Source organism: Vicugna pacos, chromosome 14, assembly GCF_048564905.1.
Source record: "Vicugna pacos chromosome 14, VicPac4, whole genome shotgun sequence".
Lineage (NCBI taxonomy): Eukaryota > Metazoa > Chordata > Mammalia > Artiodactyla > Camelidae > Vicugna > Vicugna pacos.
Window position 1 is genome coordinate 43033079 of NC_133000.1, and position 15950 is coordinate 43049028.

Below are 15950 nucleotides of genomic sequence, written 5' to 3' on the forward strand. Positions count from 1 at the left end.
ACATCAGCAAAACCTGTGGATTTTGAAATATATCCAGAGGCAGTAAAAATTACTCTAGATACCTGTAGTTTTAAGTCTCAGTAAACGTCTGCTACAACATCAAGTCTCAGTCTGCTTTCCTCATCAAGTTTACCTAGAAAGTAGACAACAAACCACCTCCCTTCTCATCCCACAGGACTCAGCGGAAGAAAGGCCCCCCATCGTCTTAGATATATAAGGAAAGATTTAGAGGCTGAGCAGTAAGAGTTAACATTAAAACAAGGCACCAAACTGATGCACTGAATTTTGCTCACTCTCCTTAGTTGGAAAGATGAAGAGACGTTACTATGACAAGGGGACAGCAATCCCCACCCCCCAGCTGGCAGACAGTATATCTGTGGCTAATGAGGATCCATGTGCAGAAGTCATTGAAAGCAGGAAGCAGGAAAGGTGAGAGCAAATGAGCCCCAGGTTTCTGAGTGCTGCCAGCAACCATCTGGTACACGGCAGAGGAGGCAGCACTGTCTCTGAAGCAAGAAACCAGAAGATAAAAACCTCCCTGATTGCTCCCCACAGGCTGGATTCCCCTGTCTTCCTAATTGCTCTGCACTCCCCTGGGGAGGAGGGTTAGCTTTCTCTGTCTGTGTTCCTGGAAGAGAAAACACATGCGTGCCTGGACACACACACACAAACGTATGCATGAGCACTCACACAGAAACACACACAGGCACGCAAATCCAACCTACGTGGTTTACGAATCAAAAGTGACTTCATCACCGTCAAATCAATGTTCCGTTGATGTGAAATGTACAACTGGCATTCATGTGTTTCACCTACTTGTAATTAAAGTGGTTACAAAGTGTCAAAGGAGATTCTCCCATTTAGGAACAGCTGTGCCTGGAGAGTGATTCTTTTTTGTCTGTTCCTGTGTGGTCCAAGAAAATAGGATCCCAGGAGGTGAAGGGAAAATCACCATCCTGATTAAGGAATTAAAGGCAGCAGGAGTGATGAAGGATGTACTATCTCAATACAACAGTCCTGCGTGGCCAGGGGAAAGGGTGGTGAGACCTGGAGACTTACAGTGGAATTGCATCAGTGTTGGTTCCCATAGCCCCAGCTCTTCCAGACAAAGTGGCTACAAATGATTCGCTGCCAAGACTGATGACACATGATGTGTTGCTGTAGACATGACCAATGCCCCCACTCCTTTTTTTTTCTGTTCCACTGACACTTAAGAACCAATATTAACCCACATTCATTTGAAAAGGCCACCAATGTACATCTGCTGTGCTCCCCTAGGGGTGCTTGGGCTTCCCTGGTGTTCGCCACTGCTGAGGGTTCACGACATTTCCCAAAGCCTGGACCACCGAGTCCAAAGCTTTTACTGCGCAGATCAGATTCGGCTGGTGGCCAAGTCAGAAGCCTTGGCCTCAGTTCTGAATAAGTATTATCACATCTCCAATAAAAGAGGTGCTTGGTAAACCCTGGCACAAATCAGGTTCCTGATCACCAAGTACAGGTTTCTGGGAATATGTGAAAATTCCTCTGTTACGTCCTTGGCCATCCAGTACCTAAAGGAAGACAAGCAGTGTGTAAATTCTCTGAGAACTGGAGGCACCGTACGTCTCAGTTAGGCCTTTTACTTGGCTCTTTATAGCTATTACCTGGAAAGCAGAGTTTTTTGCTTGGGGCCTGAATCAACCAGCTGCAGTGGAAATTGACCCTCTGGTCAGGGCTCACTCTTTACCTTTGGGGTCCCACAACCCTGGTGCCCCCTGAGATCTACCTGGTTGATTGAAGCTTATGGCAAAGGTAGGCCACCTCCTTCCAGAGGCATCCCTTGGGGTGCTGTGCACATGGCTTCCCTCATCCCTCACACAGCTACCAGGCACATCCCTTCTGTAAAGCAGCTACTGGCCTGCTTCTGGTCTCTCACTGAAACTGAACGTTTGACCCATGAAGACCTTGTGACTCTCGGGCCTGATAGTGCTATTTTGGGATGGGTCAACTCTGACTAAAGGTTGCAAAGTGAGAAAGGCCCAACTTGTCAAATGACAATGCGAGTATAAATAAGCTGGTCCCAGTGTCATCCCAGTTCTGCACCACGGAGTTGCAGCTATCTGTATGAAAGAAATCAGATGTCACATTCTACTGCGTGACACAAAGTTGCTGGCTCCATGTAGGCCTTGACTGACACAGGCTTTCCTAAATGCTTGGCCCTGATTCTGGTTTGGCCAAGTTAAAATTGATAGTGGCTGTTCTGATTCTACTATTGGTCAACTGCGGAGTCAGCTGTGTAAAACTAAATTCAGACATGGTTATTTTGCTCACTAGTCAGAAGGAAAGGGAATTCTCGTAGCTCTGGCCCTACCCTTGAGAATCTGTATCATATTTTTACTGACTCTTGGACTATTGCCAGTGGCCTGGCTGACTGGTCTGCCACATTAAACACTATGGGCTGGCAGATTAAAGACACCCTGCTTGAGGCTACAAACTGTTAAACAAAATTGGAGCTACTGAGTGCACAGCCTGGATCACTCATATAGGTGCCCAGGTTGTATATGGAATGTATCTGTATCTATATGGGATGGGATAAATCCCATCCTCTGCTGAGAGTGACTGAAATCATGCTGCTTATCAGGTCTGTGCTGATCAGGTCGTGACTGCTGACACTTGGGTGCACATTGGACTGAACACAGTAGTGCAAGTCATGCAGGGAAGGAGTGCATGTGCTGATACAGAAGCCACCATTGCATTAAGAATTGTGGCTGCTGTCAGAGGTTGGCCCATTTGCGTCACTATGAAGGAAATCACATTACGTGAAGTGTAGCCCCTTCCTTTTCCTGGAAAATTGACCACATCAGACTTTTCACCCCTTCCTGGGGCTACTAATGGTGTCTCATCACTTGTGACACTTTTTCAGGTTATCTATTGTATTTCTTTCTTATTGTTGTATAATAAATTATGACAACTTAAAAAGTATACCCACTGATTAGTTCAAAGTTCTGTAGGTTATAAGTCTGGTTTAACGTGACTGGATTTGCCACTGGGGGCATTCCAAGGCCAAAATCAAGGTGTTGACAGCTGAACTCTGGCTGACACCTCTGGGGGAAAATTCACTTCCAATCATATTCTTGATACAACCCTTCCTTGAGGTTGGGAGCCTGAGGTCCCTGTTTCCTGGTTGTCTGTGAGTGGGAGACCACTCAGCTCCAAGAAGTCACCCACATTCCTTGACTCATGGCCCCTTCCAACTTCAAGCCAGCAATAGCATGTAAAATCCATCTCACATTTTGAATCTGTCTTCCTCTTTTGCCACCAATCAAAGACTCTGCTTTTAAAAGGATCCTGTGATTAGGTCAGACCCACCTAGAAAATATATGTATTTTAAGTTGAATGGTGGTGAACATAACATAACCTTGGAATAAAACTCTACTGAAAGTTCTAGGAATTATGTAGAAGAGGGAGCATGTGGGAAATCTTGAAAGTCACTTTAGAATTCTGCCTAGCAGAGCTGTTACTAGCCCAGTCCAATCAGCTTACTTTTAAAGGATCATTATGACACTTGAAAATAATCTGTGTATGTGTTCATCTTTCTAGACCGTCTAGAGTCTAACAATAAGGTTATCTTACTGCAAACATTAAACTAATAATTGAGACATTTGATGGATATTCCATGTTTCCTACTGTTAGGTAGTTAGATAAGTGGGGGCACCAGGCAGATAGGTGGAGGAGAGTGAGGATGGACTGCCTCTAGAATAAAGGAACTTTAATTTTTCTAAATGTGTGCCAGCAAGAAACCAGTTAGAACCCAGCAGCTACAACAGCTCGGAAGTGAGAAGGACTTGACGGGGCAGGACCCAGAGTTCATTGTAATATAACTAACATCACAGTTTAGAGTCCCCCATGGATTTTTCTGTGTACACTATAGGTAAGGACATGCACAAAGGGACTAAACATGACTAGGCATTCCAAGGCAAGAGCCGTCGATTAATCAAAAGACCACCTCTAAGTGAGGGTATAAGGAAAAGGGCAAAACAAAGGTCGCCACATTTTTATTCCCTTGGATCAGCCCACCTCCCTTTCTTGGGGGTGTACTTTTCCTTTTCTAAATACATCTTGTGAAATATTTCACTACACAAGGCACCGCTTCCTGACTGTAAGCTTATCTTTTGGGTATGACAAGATCTGGCATCTTTTCCTTTTTAGAGATAACACTATCATCTTTAGGCATCAGGGATTTTTCATTTGAAATGATCTTTTAAAAATTAAATAAAATTTGCAATAATTGAAAATAAAATAGTAATTGTCAGGGGATGAGAGGAAGGGTTTAATGTGGGATTATTATATGATGGGTATAGAGTTTCAGAGATAATAAAAAGGTTCTGGAGATGGATGGTGCTGAAGGATGCATAACAATGAGTTAACAGCTTTAGTGAACGCACTTATGCCAGTAAACTGAATTGTGCACTTAAAAACGATTAAAATGATAAATTTTATGTCTTGTATAATTTACCACAATAAAAAAAAAATCAACTCAAAAAGATTTCTGATTCTGTTTCTCTCACCTTTTCCTGGGTTACACCTTACTAAAGCAGTTTGGTTAATAAATGTGGCTTTTCCCACAAACAGATCACCTCTTGGCCACCCCCTGGGTAATGATTGGTATGAAAAGGTAGGTCCTATGGGATAGTATAGATAATGACCACTTGGCTGGGTACAGAAATTGAAATTAACATATTTTGAATTTTATAATTAAATATCAGAAAGTATGCATATGCTTAGATGTGTATATTTCATACATTTCATTCAGCAATTAAAGTTAACTAGATTTTTCATCATCCTCAAAATAGGGACAAAAATTCATGGCATGTTGCTAATTAGAAATTATTTAGAGAAATTGCTTCTTGAAGCATTCCACCATATAATCATAAACAAATCATAAGTCTCATCTGAAAAAATATATACATGATGGAGGGTATTCATCAAAAGTGAATTTATATATTTCCCATCTAAATATTCTTTTAGAAAGAATATATGGTATTTGATGTAATTCACATGCAAGGGCCTAATAACTGAGGTTCTTACAGATTATTTTTTGTTCCTAATGAGAATAAGTGATTTTATACATCCTTCAGAAGATCAGCTTTGTGTAAGTCCTATATTTAAGACTGTTTTTCTACATTAATCTATTTTGAGATTTATTTATTTATTTATTAAATTCATACCAAAAGGAAATACAGTGTACAGTTTAGTTCATAACACTCAAACAGAAATTCCATTCTGCTAACCTGGATATTTACAATTCTAAAGCCACAAACTGAATTTTTTTTTTACAATTAAAGTATTTAGCCAAAATTTGCCCGTGAATTGCATTTAAATTAAATTCTACGCACGCTGCTTGAAATAACACAACACCTCCCCAGCACAGTTGACTTTGAAATTTTACTTTGTCCTTTGGACAAACACCTGAAAATAATTGAAAGAGGTTTTAAAAAAATAAGATAATTTTATCTTTTCAAGTAATTGAAAGCCTGTGGAATATGATTAAAATCTGATTTGTAAAAATGATTCAGTTACAATTCAGTTACAATACCCAGTACCAAGTGAAATAATGTCACCTATTGCCTTTAATAGGAAAGTAACATAATTCATTTTTGATATATTAGCACAGTGATATTCATAGAGAGAAAGAAAAAGTTACTACACAGAAAATTCCTGATCCATGGCAATATCTTTAACGGTTAAAAAAAATGGTAAAAATCGCTTTCACATAAGTGATGGCGTTGGTTATTCAAAAGTTCTGAAAGGACAGAGGGAAGCAATTGTCAACATAAATGGAGAAGCTGGGACTTAAAGAAGTTGAATGATTTGTCAGTGGCTACACAGCTTTATGATTCTGTATCTTCAAGTGAAACTCATGTAACAGTGTTATTTCCAACGTTGCATGTAGACGCATACAATAATAATTTTAGTGACTTTCAGGTCAAACTGAAAATGATTCATGGTTGGAATCCTACTTGAAGAAATGAGTTAAGCAACAGCTGAACTTCAGCTCGATATTTTGGACATCGATAAATGACCATCGGCAAATGAAGTTGCTTCCTCATGATCACCCTTATCTCCCTATCACTCTAATCTCCCCTAATCCTCAGGGCAAATAATTTTTCCCTCAAGAGCTAAAAGTGAGGAAAAAATCTATTAATTTTTTTTTTGTAGGAGAGATATTGGCTAGCCTAAAAGAGAGAAAAAAAAGGATTTTTCTGCTTCCGCAGTGTTTAAGATTAGAGGAGAATTTTTATTTTTATTCTGAAGAGGAAAAAAGAAGGATATTTTCCTCAGTGACTCAATGTATTAGTATGGAATAATTTTTCAGAAGATAAATGATTAGTATGAGAAATTACTTTTTAAATGCAATGAATAGACTAAGAATCCTGTCTTTCAGTTCCAAAAGAAGGATAATTGGATGTTATATCTTTGCTTGAAAATTTACAATGAACTGTCCATCAAAAATGTGTTTGCCCTAAAAGCAATGGTAGTGATAACATCCCATACTCTTCTCCATCCTTACTCTGTGAGTAACATGGTTTTCCAGCCTGTATCAAAACTTCTTACCTCCTTAAATCCTTTTATCACTACACTGTGTGTTAGACAGAACAGTTACCCCTCTCTAAAGATATTCATGCCCTAATTTCTAGAATTTGTGAAATTACATGGCAAAAAGGACTTTGCAATGTGATTAAGTTTAGGATTTTGAGATGGGGAGATTTTTCTGTATCATCTTGGTGGGTTCAAGGTAATCACACATGTCCTTATAAGATGGAAGAGGGAGGCAGGAAAGTCAGAGGGTAAGTCAGAGAAGATGTGATAACTGAAGCAGGAGCAGGAGTGATGTAACTGCTGGAAAGGGGCCAAGAGTCATGGACTATGGTCAACCTGTAGAGGCTAGAAAAGGCAAAGAAGTGAGTTCTCTCCCAGAGTCTCCAGAAGGGACAGCACCGTGTGGAAACCTTGATTTTAATTCACTAAGCATCAGCTCAGACTTCTGACATTCAGAGCTGTAAGGTAACGTCCATTTCGATACATTTAAAGATAAATTTCTGTTGTTTTAAGCCACTACATTTGTGGTAACTTGTTATGGCAGCAATAGAAAACTAATATATGCTGTATTTAAATATTTTAAAATATATAAATTAAATTTAAAACAGCAATAAACTCATTATATGTTAATATAAATAATACGTTTTTGTGAAAATTACGTTTCCACAAAATAATGAGAAGAGTGTCATTATCTCATGCTTTTGCAAAACTTTCAATATTTGGTTTAATAAAAACAGCTGGGTTTTTATATCTGCTTACATTTACTCTGTAGTGATACATAAGTTTGATTGGCCTACGGGAAGAAAATCCACCCTATATACATATTTAGCTGGAAATGGAAATGCATTTGAATCCTGTACCAGAAACATTCCCCTGGGCAGGAGATGCAAATATAGAAATGCAAGATATTTATTGAAGGAGATGTCTGTGAAAGGTAAAAAGTAAAGAGGGCAAGATTAGCCTAGGAGAATTTTCAGACTGTGATACTGGTCTGACAGCCAAGAAAGGAGAAGGGGGAGGAAGAAGGATCTTGGAGGAAGATCACAGAAGTCAGTGTAGATTTTAAGAACTTTGGCTAAACAAATGAGGAGCACCAGAGTAAAGACTGACAATTAGTGGTGGTCCACCTCAGATAGAAATGGTCCAACTCCAGTACCCATGATGCTCAGTCATAGACAGGGAGCAGCTGGCACAAAGCAATGCCTAAGTCTGTTTGTTGTGGTGGATGTCAGAGGTATAGCATCTGAAGGCTCCTCAATAAAGGTGTTTTCCTGAGGATAGATCGCAGTGACATACCTCTATGACTATCCCACTGTCCTTTCCAGATGATTGTGGATAATTCCATGCTAAAACTCAACAAGTGGTAGTTTGTTTGTTTGTTTCTTTCTTTCTTTCTTTCTTAGATTCCACATATGAGTGATCTTATATGGTATTTTTCTTTCTTTTTCTGGCTTACTTCACTTAGAATGACATTCTCCAGTGACATCCATGTTGCTGCAAATGGCATTATGTTGTCATTTTTATGGCTGAATAGTATTCCATTGTATAAATATACCACAAAAATGCTCAATAGCACTAATTATCAGAGAAATGCAAATCAAAACTACAATGAGGTATCACCTCACACCAGTCAAAATGGCCATCATTCAAAAGTCCACAAATGATAAATGCTGGACAGGCTATGGAGAAAAGGAAACCCTCCGACACTGCTGGTGGGAATTCAGTTTGGTGCAGCCACTGTGGAAAACAGTATGGAGATTCCTCAAAAGACTAGGAATAGACTAGACTTACCATGTGACCCAGTAATCCCACTCCTGGGCATATATTCAGAAGGAACCTACTTCAAAAAGACACCTGCACCCCAGTGTTTACAGCAGCACTATTTACAATAGCCAAGACATGGAAACAGCCTAAATGACCATCAACAGATGACTAGATAAAGTAGTAGTTTCTTAAAGTTTAGTTGTGATATAGTATCTGAAACTCTATTGATTTTTTGATACTCTGTTACATTAAAATCTATTGGTCTATTCTTTCACTTTGAATGGAAATTTCACTCATGCCAGATTTTGTAACATCACATGCCAATCATTTAGAAAATGTTGGTTCACTGAATTATGCATATCTTACAAAAGTTGACATATTTTATTATAATATATATTTTAGAAGACCATAAATGTTAGTATCTCCATCAATCTCTTCAGAAAATTCTCAGTATTGAGAAGCTGTCAAAGTCATAGAGGTGAATATAAGCTTTTTAAAGTTTCTACTTTTAGGAATTTCATTAGACAATAAACTAATTGTATCTGGACAAACAAATTAACTATAAATACATGATAAAAAATGATTGTCATTGACAATGAATGCCATTAGTTATACTTTTCCTTAAAGTGACAGGTTCACTTCTTTTTTTTTTTTTTGAAAACTGTCTGCCAGATGCTGAGATCTGAATAATCACAGTTTGTCTGTCAGTTTTTTTTCAAGCAAAAATAGTATTTCATGAAAACAAACAAACAAACAAAAAATAGTTGCAATTGCAATTCAAACTCTCCTACAGGTGTGTTTTCTAGAGAAAGTTATGATACTGGTATATTTGTGACAGTTGAATTACACAGACTTCTAATAGTGCACACAGAATATCAAAAAGATGCCACTGTGAGATCAGTGCTTAATAAAATGATGGTTTTTTTCTGCTGCTTTATCAGGTACAGGCTTAGATGAAAGTTTTGTTTTTGTATGTTTGGGTACCTCAAGTGTGTGGTAGTGAGAAATTCACTATGACTATGAGTATGATTTGGTGCCATATTTTTTTAATTGATGTACAATAAATTACAATGTCTTTCTCTGGTGCACAGCACAATATCCCAGTCATGCATATACATACATATATTCGTTTTCATTTTTTTCCATTTGTGGTATCTAAAAAGAAAAACACTATGAATTCATCTACAAAACAGAAACAGACTCACAGACTTAGTAAACTATCTTATGGTTACTGGGGAAAGGGGGTGGGAGGGGAGAAATTTGGTGCCATATTTTGAACCTCCCTAAGGCACATAGTGTTATCCATCACTGCTTCTGAGACAGGAAGGGGACAGGGCACAGCCATTCAAGGAATGATACAGCAATTAACATCAAAATGGTGGAAGATTCAACCCCCTGTAGGCCTTGAGGCTCATGATGGTGGGAGATTTGACTTCTAGTAGATCTTGAGCTTCATTATATGCCTATTGTAATATATTAACATGATTAATAACATGCCCACAGGTGCCATAACAGTCCCCAGGCTAGCCACAAAAGGTCAAAAAATGGGCAATAGCCAACTTCCTGGGAATCCCAGTCCCTTCCCTGGACTAGTTAGACTGGTCCTTCCACTTATTAGCATATGAAACCACTAAGCCCATAAAAGCTGGCAACACTGCACCTCGCAGCTGCCACCCTCTCTCTCTCCCTCTTCAGAGATGGTCTGCACTCTGTCTATGGAGTGTGTACCTACTTTTACTCTAATCTGAGCACCCAACCCCCACACCTCATGGCCTTTCTCTTGCCTTTTAATGTATCTCTCTAAATAAATCTACATTTACTCAATTGTGGCTGGCTCTTGAATTCTTTCCTGTGTGAAGCCAAGGACCCACCCTTGGCGGGGCACATCCAAGGGGTTCAAACGAACCCTGGGACACAGTCTTCCTTAAGTCCCACATCCATTTTTCCTACATCACTTTTACAACTTAAGTGAAAAATTTTAATATAGTTTACAAGAGCAAGTAACTTCTTCATACTTTTCTTGAACCTTGTGGTCACCCTGAAAAAGTCTCAGGGATCCCTAAAGGTTCTGTGGACTCTACTTTGAAAATTAATTTCCCATGACCCATATTTATCAAATTCAATGTTGAATTGGCACTGAACACACAACCTAGGGCTGGTTTCCACCTATATGATACAGTCCCCTCACTTTCCCTCTGAATCAGAGAGAAAGGATTTACCAGTCCCCTTTCCTTTCTTTTGGAACTCCCTTTATGACATAGTCTCCTGTCCTTGTAATTTATGAATTAGATTAAAATTCCACAGTAGCTGAATTGGCCAATTTTCCTCTTGATATGTAAAGTTAAATTACCTGAAGTTATAAAACCTTTTTCTCTAGCACAGCCTGACTTTAATGACCATTGTGTTCTGTATGCGTGGACATTTTATTTTTGATGTCCAAAGCTGAGCATTCATCTTCTTTTATCCTCTTAATTCCTTTCATAAGAATCTGACTTTCCCTAAAGCAAACGTTGTCTCTGTCAGAATGGGATGAGATTACATGATAGTAAACCCAAATCAATAAGCACAATAATATATTTATAAATAATAGAATCTTGATCACACAAGCAAATCCTATGCCAGAGCACAGCAGATCACAGGTAATTCTTGCCTTAGTCCTTAGATGATTCCTTATGCTAAAGAAGTAGAGGTTTTTCATTCCTGCTTTCAGAGAACAATTTCCATCTTACCCCTTTACATTTCCTGCCTTTCTTGACTCAAACTTTTTTGTAAAGTGTCCCACTTTTGATTTCTGTGACATTATTACATGTAGCAACTACTTCGATGTTAACCTTTCCTTCCCTGTTCACCTTGCTATAAAGATTTCTTTACCCTTCCCTCCTCTAGGACAGTGTTTTAAAGTGAGGTAAGGTATGGAATATTTTTTCAGAGTATTCTGATGATCATTTTCGAAATATATATTCCAAGTTTTCGTCTCTCTCACTAGTCTTTTTACTTACAGGAATGGACACCAAGATTCCTAAGTTTAGATATTAAAATATTATTAAAGTTTTTTTTTGACATTCTGTAGCTGTATTCTCAAAGAGAAACACTTAAAGCAGAGCCCATGTTGATTTTTCTTTCCAAAGGGAAATTGTCCAACCACTCAAGAAGCATTTATATTTTAGTTTTCAGGCAAGCCCATTAAGTGTGGTGCCTTTTCCTTTTTAAAACAGATATTTTATGCCATCATTTTATAGTAAAATCTAATGGACTCTCGAAATATGGCTCAACTATTTACCTATGCTACCCACTCAATTTCTGGAGAATTTCATCAAGAATAGTCTGAGTGAATAGTTTAAAAGTGAAACTTTTATTGATTTTTCATTGGCTTTTGACTCTGTGAGCAGAAACTGTTTACCACCTAATCTATACTAACTCAATATAAAATGCTGGCTAATCATGTATGCTTCAGTCCTGAATTTTAATAACACTTCAAGATTTGGGGATAAGAGAACAAGTGATCTTCAACACTGATCCTGAAAAGTCAAATGAAAATTTTAGCAGAGAAAAGGGAGAGTTGTCAGATTCCTACCAATCAATTTATCTTCTGTCCATATTATTTTAAATCAATTTGATTCCATAAGCAAGTCCTTAGATTCATGAGCTGCAAGTCCTCTCAACTAAAACTGAATACCAGCTACAGTGCTGGAGAAGGAATGATAGCATTGTTTACTATAATAGCACAAAATGCATTATCTTTAAAATTATACCTCAAAATGTAGTCAGATCTGATCATCTCATACAGGAAGGTTTTCATTTGTTTACTTTTTTAGTTATCATGACACTCATTTTAAATAAATACATTTTAGGATCAGTAGAATTGACTAAGAAATTCTTTCTCAAATTTTCATATCTAAATATTGCAATATTGAAAATCTACTGCAGTGAAGGTACAGTGCTTATGACACATAGCAAGAAAGAAGTCCAAATGAACAAAAATTATTTTAGTTCTAGGCTACCATGTAAACTTTGTAGATTATATGAGTGTTTTCACTTTTATTAATGTGAATCATGACTTTTTTCTTGAAGAAAAATACTGACTGTAGTTATGTTTATATGGAGATAAGGAGTTACTTTGGAGTTGGCATTTATATGAAGATAAGGAAGTTCATAACCTAGTCAAGATCCCTTGCGAGAAACCTTATATTTAAGGGGCAACCCTCATACATACTCACATGCATACAACTTTGCATTGTAAGGTTTCTAAGTTATAGTTACAATCATTGAATAACAAAGAATTCCAGAAGGTGAAACTCCTGTTAAAGAATTAGTCTTAAACTGTCTGCTAAGCAGTTACCCAAAAACTCCTGTGAGAAATAATATTTAAAGTACTTAATACCTTGTAGTAGCCTATAATGAAAAAGAATATGAAAAGGAATATATATATATATATGTATGCATAAATGAATCACTATGCTGTAAGCCAGAAATTAACACAACACTGTAAATCTACTATACTTCAAATAAAAAAAAAACCGTAGAAAGACTATGATGGGACAATGTAAATAATTAATAATAAAGAAAATAATGAAAAAATGGCTTAGAAAAAGGCGTGCAACCCATCCAGAAACAAGGCAGCTATGAATTTGACAACTATATTGTCATGTATTAACTTAAATCCTCTCAGAAATTAAGTCTTTTGGGTTGCATTTAAACATCGTTACTTTAATTTTTATGAAAAGACACGGTAAATTTACAATGTTACATGTGTTTTAAAAAAATGTTCTTGGCATTTATAATATTATTTTCCTAACCACCACATGAAAAGTCAGTGTCATAAGTTAACCAAAAAGACCCACAATAAATAAAAACAGAAACATAAAACAATCTTTGGCAGCCTCACATTTTTACTGTGTTTATTTATAACGCTGGGAATTATATAATAAGAATAATAGCAATAGCAAACAGTTAAGAACTATTAAATATATGCCAGGTTGCAATTTATATACTTTATATTTTTTACAACAATTCTGTGGGCTAGGAATTCTGACAAGAGAAAACAGATTTTCAGATGAAGAAATTGTTTAAACAAATGGAAATTCCACTTTTATCACTAGAAAGAGCTGTGCTATATTTAAATTTAACTATGGTGGCCATTGATGCTTTATTACCTGAATATTTTATAATAATCAAAATATTACTTTCGCTATATGATAGGCACTGTTCGTAGTTCTCTGTATATATTAACTTTTTAAATTCTCACTATAAGTGATGGGACTTTATAAATGAGCAAAGAGCTGCCCAACTTGTCCAAGTCCTGCAGATACCCACTTTTAAAGCTGGGATTCAATCCCAGGCCACCAGTCTTGTGTCTTTTTGCCCTTAATCATTAAAAATATTGCCTTTATTATTTGTATTTTACTTTTTCTTCATATGGTATTTTTATTCATACTTTCCAAGGTCAAATTCCTAATTCATTTACTATTTACCTTTTCCTGTACATACTGTCCTTGGAATCCACTTCATACCTAAATTGCATTATGACTATATTACATCTAGATTTATTACCTATAATAGATGGTTAAATAGATGGATAGATAAGTTATTCTGTAAATTTTATAATACAGTGCGATATTTTTAAACCCACATTATACTCTGCTTCTAATTCATATATGTTTTATATATCCTCTAAGAATATAAACTTTGCTTGGTTAGAGGACAAATTACTTTTGTTTTTGTGTAAAAGATAGTCCCTTATATTCACCTAATAACGGGGCAATTGGTAAATTTAGCATATATGTGTAATGACACTCTATTAGTTTTTTTTCTAATTTAAGAAGTAGATAAACAAGATTATGCTGTGTAGCACAGGGAAATATACACAAGATCTTATGGTAGCTCACAGAGAAAAAAATGTGACAATGAATATATATATATTCATGTATAACTGAAAATTTGTGCTCTACACTGGAATTTAACACAACATTGTAAAATGATTATAAATCAATAAAAAATGTTAAAAAAAAAAAGAAGTGCAAGGTTGCAATTATTAAGGAAACCACTCTGTCAAATAGCATACCTTTTGTGACTGACAGAGTTGATAAGATATTAGAATGTTGATGTAAAATTTGGGAGTAAATAGATATTATCCAAGTCTGTCACTTTTTCACATTACTACATTGATTACAGTTTGTGAAACAGTGGAAGTTTGGAAAGAAAAACAAAGAAAATACTTTTTCTAATTCTCTTTTTAAAGGATTCACTGGAAAAAGGAAGAAAAAATTGAAATCTGTCTAATAGTGCAGTCATTTATAAAATTAGAAGAATCTTGCTGGCAGATGTTAGAAGACTTAAAAGTAGTAGGTAATTATAGATAAAGGAATTTGCTGTTAAAGAGAGTTAGCTGCACCTCTGCCTGGCTAGGCAATTAGATTTCAGGCTTTGGTCAGTTTAATTCTCCATTAGACATTTTGATAATGAACAGCTCACTTAATCATTGTTCTTCTGCACCCATACAATTTATCTGACTTCAAACAATATTGACTACTGGGAGAAAATGCCTTTGCTAATGACTGCTTGATAAAAATGAGATCATAGAAGTGCAAGATGTTAGACCTTTGGTTGTACTCCATTCATAACACCTAGTTGTTGAAACAAGCATATCTGCTTTTAAATCTTACACTATAAATTTAAATTATATGGTCTAATAGTAAACAAACTTATGGTTACTAGAGAGAAAGGGGTGGGAAGGGATAAATCGGGAGTTCGAGATCTGCAAATACTAACCACCATATATAAAACAGATAAAAATTTCTTCTGTATAGCACAGGGAACTATATTTCAATATCTTGTAGTAACTGATAATGAAAAAGAGTATGAAAATGAATATATGTATGTATATATCAGACTGAAACATTATGCTGTACACCAGAAATTGACACATTGTAACTGACTATACTTCAATAAAAAATAAGTAAACAATAAAATAAAATAAAACAAAATAAAATACACAGGCTAGGTGACAGCATTGAACAGAAGTGAGGAGTATTGCTTGTTCTCTGAATTCAGGTCTCCATATCTTATTATCCCACCACTAGGGATTATCATTTAATTTCTCAAATTTGATATTTACCTAGATACATGTCAAGATCATATCAGACTTTCATACCTTAACAAGTAACCTTTATCCTTTAAAAAAAAAAGAACATGATTCTGAAAGAAAAGTAAAAAATGAGGGATTCGTGTAAAAACTTTGTTGATTGCTAATTATTTCCTTTCAATTTTAAAATCCATTACAGATAGGTCAGGTAACAGCTGTTTAAGTACCACAGACTAGGATTCTTCTAGCAGTGCTTTAAGAATACAGAAAGTCTCATGTTTCTGTGGACCTTGTATTAATGGTATTTTATGTTTATTGCTTGAAATATGAAAACTACAGCATCCCTTGAGAAGTAGGCTCAATTATACTCTTCTATACTAACTAAAAATGAAACGTGGGTAGGAATACAACTAACTGAAGTAGTAGTTTATGCTTATTATTATTAACCATTGAGCATGTTGTGAGTTAATTCTCACAGCTACTTATATGGATACATGGCTACTGGTCATGACCTCTTCCCTCTGAT

The 15950-nt window shown here is 36.4% G+C and overlaps 1 pseudogene; it reads left to right on the forward strand.

The window, feature by feature from the left end:
* Nucleotides 1-310: 310 nt before the first annotated feature.
* LOC102531450 (flavin reductase (NADPH)-like) overlaps nucleotides 311-15950 on the forward strand; it is a 111859-nt pseudogene continuing 96219 nt past the window's right edge.